Source organism: Hypanus sabinus, unplaced genomic scaffold (genome assembly GCF_030144855.1).
Source record: "Hypanus sabinus isolate sHypSab1 unplaced genomic scaffold, sHypSab1.hap1 scaffold_198, whole genome shotgun sequence".
Lineage (NCBI taxonomy): Eukaryota > Metazoa > Chordata > Chondrichthyes > Myliobatiformes > Dasyatidae > Hypanus > Hypanus sabinus.
This window is the reverse complement of record NW_026780078.1, coordinates 1-7800: the sequence shown is the minus strand read 5'-3', so window position 1 is coordinate 7800 and position 7800 is coordinate 1.

Sequence of the window (7800 nt, the reverse complement as noted above, 5' to 3'; positions counted from 1 at the left end):
ACAGGGCTGGAGAAGTGGGAGTCTGATAGGAGAGGACAGAAGTCTGATAGGAGAGCTAGGAAGTGACTGGTGAATGACATACAGGGCTGGAGAAGTGGGAGTCTGATAGGAGAGGACAGAAGTCTGATAGGAGAGCTGGGAAGTGATTGGTGACGAGACATAGGACTGGAGAAGGGGGAGTCTGATCGGAGAGGACAGAAGTCTGATAGGAAAGCTGGGAAGTGATTGGTGAACGCGATACAGAACTGGATAAGGGGGAGTCTGATAGGAGAGCTGGGAAGTGATTGGTGAACGAGATACAGGGCTGGAGAAGGGGGAGTCGGATAGGAGAGGACAGAAGTCTGATAGGAGAGCTGGGAAGTGATTGGTGAACGAGATACAGGGCTGGAGAAGGGGGAGTCTGATAGGAGAGCTGGGAAGTGATTGGTGAACGAGATACAGGGCTGGAGAAGGGGGAGTCTGATAGGAGAGGACCCAAGTCTGATAGGAGAGCTGGGAAGTAATTGGTGAACGAGATACAAGACTGGAGAAGGGGGGAGTCTGATAGGAGAGGACAGAAGTCTCTTCGGAGAGCTGGGAAGTTGATTGGTGAACGAGATACAGGGTTGGAGAAGTGGGAGTCTGATAGGAGAGGACAAAAGTCTGATAGGAGAACTAGTAAGTGACTGATGAACGAGATACAGGGCCGGAGAAGGGGGAATCTGATAGGAGAGGACAGGAGAGCTGGGAAGTGATTTGTGAACGAGATACAGGGCTGGAGAAGGGGGTGTGTGATAGGAGAGGACAGAAGTCTCATAGGAGAGCTGGGAAGTTGATTGGTGAACGAGATACAGGGCTGGAGAAGTGGGAGTCTGATAGGAGAGGACAGAAGTCTGATAGGAGAGCTAGGAAGTGACTGGTGAATGACATACAGGGCTGGAGAAGTGGGAGTCTGATAGGAGAGGACAGAAGTCTGATAGGAGAGCTGGGAAGTGATTGGTGACGAGACATAGGACTGGAGAAGGGGGAGTCTGATCGGAGAGGACAGAAGTCTGATAGGAAAGCTGGGAAGTGATTGGTGAACGCGATACAGAACTGGATAAGGGGGAGTCTGATAGGAGAGCTGGGAAGTGATTGGTGAACGAGATACAGGGCTGGAGAAGGGGGAGTCGGATAGGAGAGGACAGAAGTCTGATAGGAGAGCTGGGAAGTGATTGGTGAACGAGATACAGGGCTGGAGAAGGGGGAGTCTGATAGGAGAGCTGGGAAGTGATTGGTGAACGAGATACAGGGCTGGAGAAGGGGGAGTCTGATAGGAGAGGACCCAAGTCTGATAGGAGAGCTGGGAAGTAATTGGTGAACGAGATACAAGACTGGAGAAGGGGGGAGTCTGATAGGAGAGGACAGAAGTCTCTTCGGAGAGCTGGGAAGTTGATTGGTGAACGAGATACAGGGTTGGAGAAGTGGGAGTCTGATAGGAGAGGACAAAAGTCTGATAGGAGAACTAGTAAGTGACTGATGAACGAGATACAGGGCCGGAGAAGGGGGAATCTGATAGGAGAGGACAGGAGAGCTGGGAAGTGATTGGTGAACGAGATACAGGGCTGGAGAAGGGGGAGTCTGATAGGAGAGCTGGGAAGTGATTGGTGAACGAGATACAGGGCCGGAGAAGGGGGAATCTGATAGGAGAGCTGGGAAGTGATTGGTGAACGAGATACAGGGCTGGATAAGGGGGAGTCTGATAGGAGAGCTGGGAAGTGATTGGTGAACGAGATACAGGGCTGGAGAAGGGGGAGTCTGATAGGAGAGCTGGGAAGTGATTGGTGAACGAGATACAGGGCTGGAGAAGGGGGAGTCTGATAGGAGAGCTGGGAAGTGATTGGTGAACGAGATACAGGGCTGGATAAGGGGGAGTCTGATAGGAGCTGGGAAGTGATTGGTGAACGAGATACAGGGCTGGAGAAGGGGGAGTTTGATAGGAGAGCTGGGAAGTGATTGGTGAACGAGATACGGGGCTGGATAAGGGGGAGTCTGATAGGAGAGGACAGAAGTCTGATAGGAGAGCTGGGAAGTGATTTGTGTACGAGATACAGGGCTGGAGAAGGGGGGAGTCTGATAGGAGAGGACAGAAGTCTCATAGGAGAGCTAGGAAGTGACTGGTGAATGACATACAGGGCTGGAGAAGTGGGAGTCTGATAGGAGAGGACAGAAGTCTGATAGGAGAGCTAGGAAGTGACTGGTGAATGACATACAGGGCTGGAGAAGTGGGAGTCTGATAGGAGAGGACAGAAGTCTGATAGGACAGCTGGGAACTGATTGGTGACGAGACATAGGACTGGAGAAGGGGGAGTCTGATAGGAGAGGACAGAGGTCTGATTGGAGAGCTGGGAAGTGATTGGTGAACGAGATACAGGACTGGAGTAAGGGGAGTCTCATAGGAGAGCTGGGAAGTTGATTGGTGAACGAGATACAGGGTTGGAGAAGGGGGAGTGATAGGAGAGCTGCGAAGTGATTGGTGAACGAGATACAGGGCTGGAGAAGGGGGAGTCTGATAGGAGAGCTGGGAAGTGATTGGTGAACGAGATACAGGGCTGGAGAAGGGGGAGTCTGATAGGAGAGCTGGGAAGTGATTGGTGAACGAGATACAGGGCCGGAGAAGGGGGAATCTGATAGGAGAGCTGGGAAGTGATTGGTGAACGAGATACAGGGCTGGATAAGGGGGAGTCTGATAGGAGAGCTGGGAAGTGATTGGTGAACGAGATACAGGGCTGGAGAAGGGGGAGTCTGATAGGAGAGCTGGGAAGTGATTGGTGAACGAGATACAGGGCTGGATAAGGGGGAGTCTGATAGGAGAGCTGGGAAGTGATTGGTGAACGAGATACAGGGCTGGAGAAGGGGGAGTCTGATAGGAGAGGACAAAAGTCTGATAGGAGAACTAGTAAGTGACTGATGAACGAGATACAGGGCCGGAGAAGGGGGAATCTGATAGGAGAGGACAGGAGAGCTGGGAAGTGATTGGTGAACGAGATACAGGGCTGGAGAAGGGGGAGTCTGATAGGAGAGCTGGGAAGTGATTGGTGAACGAGATACAGGGCTGGAGAAGGGGGAGTCTGATAGGAGAGCTGGGAAGTGATTGGTGAACGAGATACAGGGCCGGAGAAGGGGGAATCTGATAGGAGAGCTGGGAAGTGATTGGTGAACGAGATACAGGGCTGGATAAGGGGGAGTCTGATAGGAGAGCTGGGAAGTGATTGGTGAACGAGATACAGGGCTGGAGAAGGGGGAGTCTGATAGGAGAGCTGGGAAGTGATTGGTGAACGAGATACAGGGCTGGATAAGGGGGAGTCTGATAGGAGAGCTGGGAAGTGATTGGTGAACGAGATACAGGGCTGGAGAAGGGGGAGTCTGATAGGAGAGGACAAAAGTCTGATAGGAGAACTAGTAAGTGACTGATGAACGAGATACAGGGCCGGAGAAGGGGGAATCTGATAGGAGAGGACAGGAGAGCTGGGAAGTGATTGGTGAACGAGATACAGGGCTGGAGAAGGGGGAGTCTGATAGGAGAGCTGGGAAGTGATTGGTGAACGAGATACAGGGCTGGAGAAGGGGGAGTCTGATAGGAGAGCTGGGAAGTGATTTGTGAACGAGATACAGGGCTGGATAAGGGGGAGTCTGATAGGAGAGCTGGGAAGTGATTGGTGAACGAGATACAGGGCTGGAGAAGGGGGAGTCTGATAGGAGAGGACCCAAGTCTGATAGGAGAGCTGGGAAGTGATTGGTGAACGAGATACAAGACTGGAGAAGGGGGAGTCTGATAGGAGAGGACAGAAGTCTGACAGGAGAGCTGGGAAGTTGATTGGTGAACGAGATACAGGGCTGGAAAAGTGGGAGTCTGATAGGAGAGCAGGGAAGTTGATTGCTGAATGAGATACAGGGCTGGAGAAGGGGGAATCTGATAGGAGAGGACAGAAGTCTGATAGGAGAGCTGGGAAGTGATTGGTGAACGAGATACAGGACTGGAGAAGGGGAAGTCTGATAGGAGAGCTGGGAAGTGATTGGTGAACGAGATACAGGGCTGGAGAAGGGGGAGACTGATAGGAGAGGACAGAAGTCTAATAGAAGAGCTGGGATGTGATTGGTGAACGAGATACAGGGCCGGAGAAGGGGGAGTCTGATAGGAGAGGACAGAAGTCTGACAGGAGAGCTGGGAAGTGATTTGTGAACGAGATACAGGGCTGGAGAAGGGGGTGTGTGATAGGAGAGGACAGAAGTCTCATAGGAGAGCTGGGAAGTTGATTGGTGAACGAGATACAGGGCTGGAGAAGTGGGAGTCTGATAGGAGAGGACAGAAGTCTGATAGGAGAGCTAGGAAGTGACTGGTGAATGACATTCAGGGCTGGAGAAGTGGGAGTCTGATAGGAGAGGACAGAAGTCTGATAGGAGAGCTGGGAAGTGATTGGTGACGAGACATAGGACTGGAGAAGGGGGAGTCTGATCGGAGAGGACAGAAGTCTGATAGGAAAGCTGGGAAGTGATTGGTGAACGCGATACAGAACTGGATAAGGGGGAGTCTGATAGGAGAGCTGGGAAGTGATTGGTGAACGAGATACAGGACTGGAGAAGGGGGAGTCGGATAGGAGAGGACAGAAGTCTGATAGGAGAGCTGGGAAGCGATTGGTGAACGAGATACAGGGCTGGAGAAGGGGGAGTCTGATAGGAGAGCTGGGAAGTGATTGGTGAACGAGATACAGGGCTGGAGAAGGGGGAGTCTGATAGGAGAGGACCCAAGTCTGATAGGAGAGCTGGGAAGTGATTGGTGAACGAGATACAAGACTGGAGAAGGGGGGAGTCTGATAGGAGAGGACAGAAGTCTCTTCGGAGAGCTGGGAAGTTGATTGGTGAACGAGATACAGGGTTGGAGAAGTGGGAGTCTGATAGGAGAGGACAAAAGTCTGATAGGAGAACTAGTAAGTGACTGATGAACGAGATACAGGGCCGGAGAAGGGGGAATCTGATAGGAGAAGACAGGAGAGCTGGGAAGTGATTGGTGAACGAGATACAGGGCTGGAGAAGGGGGAGTCTGATAGGAGAGCTGGGAAGTGATTTGTGAACGAGATACAGGGCTGGAGAAGGGGGTGTGTGATAGGAGAGGACAGAAGTCTCATAGGAGAGCTGGGAAGTTGATTGGTGAACGAGATACAGGGCTGGAGAAGTGGGAGTCTGATAGGAGAGGACAGAAGTCTGATAGGAGAGCTAGGAAGTGACTGGTGAATGACATACAGGGCTGGAGAAGTGGGAGTCTGATAGGAGAGGACAGAAGTCTGATAGGAGAGCTGGGAAGTGATTGGTGACGAGACATAGGACTGGAGAAGGGGGAGTCTGATCGGAGAGGACAGAAGTCTGATAGGAAAGCTGGGAAGTGATTGGTGAACGCGATACAGAACTGGATAAGGGGGAGTCTGATAGGAGAGCTGGGAAGTGATTGGTGAACGAGATACAGGGCTGGAGAAGGGGGAGTCGGATAGGAGAGGACAGAAGTCTGATAGGAGAGCTGGGAAGTGATTGGTGAACGAGATACAGGGCTGGAGAAGGGGGAGTCTGATAGGAGAGCTGGGAAGTGATTGGTGAACGAGATACAGGGCTGGAGAAGGGGGAGTCTGATAGGAGAGGACCCAAGTCTGATAGGAGAGCTGGGAAGTGATTGGTGAACGAGATACAAGACTGGAGAAGGGGGGAGTCTGATAGGAGAGGACAGAAGTCTCTTCGGAGAGCTGGGAAGTTGATTGGTGAACGAGATACAGGGTTGGAGAAGTGGGAGTCTGATAGGAGAGGACAAAAGTCTGATAGGAGAACTAGTAAGTGACTGATGAACGAGATACAGGGCCGGAGAAGGGGGAATCTGATAGGAGAGGACAGGAGAGCTGGGAAGTGATTGGTGAACGAGATACAGGGCTGGAGAAGGGGGAGTCTGATAGGAGAGCTGGGAAGTGATTGGTGAACGAGATACAGGGCTGGAGAAGGGGGAGTCTGATAGGAGAGCTGGGAAGTGATTGGTGAACGAGATACAGGGCTGGATAAGGGGGAGTCTGATAGGAGAGCTGGGAAGTGATTGGTGAACGAGATACAGGGCTGGAGAAGGGGGAGTCTGATAGGAGAGCTGGGAAGTGATTGGTGAACGAGATACAGGGCCGGAGAAGGGGGAATCTGATAGGAGAGCTGGGAAGTGATTGGTGAACGAGATACAGGGCTGGATAAGGGGGAGTCTGATAGGAGAGCTGGGAAGTGATTGGTGAACGAGATACAGGGCTGGAGAAGGGGGAGTCTGATAGGAGAGCTGGGAAGTGATTGGTGAACGAGATACAGGGCTGGAGAAGGGGGAGTCTGATAGGAGAGCTGGGAAGTGATTGGTGAACGAGATACAGGGCTGGATAAGGGGGAGTCTGATAGGAGAGCTGGGAAGTGATTGGTGAACGAGATACAGGGCTGGAGAAGGGGGAGTCTGATAGGAGAGCTGGGAAGTGATTGGTGAACGAGATACAGGGCCGGAGAAGGGGGAATCTGATAGGAGAGCTGGGAAGTGATTGGCGAACGAGATACAGGGCTGGATAAGGGGGAGTCTGATAGGAGAGCTGGGAAGTGATTGGTGAACGAGATACAGGGCTGGAGAAGGGGGAGTCTGATAGGAGAGGACCCAAGTCTGATAGGAGAGCTGGGAAGTGATTGGTGAACGAGATACAAGACTGGAGAAGGGGGAGTCTGATAGGAGAGGACAGAAGTCTGACAGGAGAGCTGGGAAGTGATTGGTGAACGAGATACAAGACTGGAGAAGTGGGAGTCTGATAGGAGAGGACAGAAGTCTGATAGGAGAGCTGGGAAGTGATTGGTGATGAGACATAGGACTGGAGAAAGGGAGTCTGATAGGAAAGCTGGTAAGTCTGATTGGAGAGCTGGGAAGTGATTGGTGAACAGATACTGGACTGGAGAAGGTGGAGTCCGATAGGAGAGGACAGAAGTCTGATAGAAGTGCTAGGAAGTGATTGGTGAACAGATACTGGACTGGAGAAGGGGGAGTCTGATAGGAGAGGACAGATGTCTGATAGGAGAGCTGGGAAGTGATTGGTGAACGAGATACAGGGCTGGAGAAGGGGGAGTCTGATAGGAGAGCTGGGAAGTGATTGGTGAACGAGATACAGGGCCGGAGAAGGGGGAATCTGATAGGAGAGGACAGAAGTCTGATAGGAGAGCTGGGAAGTGATTTGTGAACGAGATACAGGGCTGGAGAAGGGGGAGTCTGATAGGAGAGGACCCAAGTCTGATAGGAGAGCTGGGAAGTGATTGGTGAACGAGATACAGGGCAGGAGAAGGGGGAGTCTGATAGGAGAGGACAGAAGTCTGATAGGATAGCTGGGAAGTGATTGGTGACTAGACATAGGACTGGAGAAGGGGGAGTCTGATAGGAAAGCTGGTAAGTGATTGGTGAACGAGATACAGGACTGGAGAAGGGGGAGTCTGATAGAAGAGGACAGAAGTCTGATAGGAGAGCTGGGAAGTGATTGGTGAACAGATACTGGACTGGAGAAGGGGGAGTCTGATAGGAGAGGACAGATGTCTGATAGGAGAGCTGGGAAGTGATTGGTGAACGAGATACAGGGCTGGAGAAGGGGGAGTCTGATAGGAGAGCTGGGAAGTGATTGGTGGTTGTGATACAGGGCTGGAGACGGGGGGGAGTCTGATAGGAAAGCTGGTAAGTGATTGGTGAACAGATACTGGACTGGAGAAGGGGGAGTCTGATAGGAGAGGACAGATGTCTGATAGGAGAGC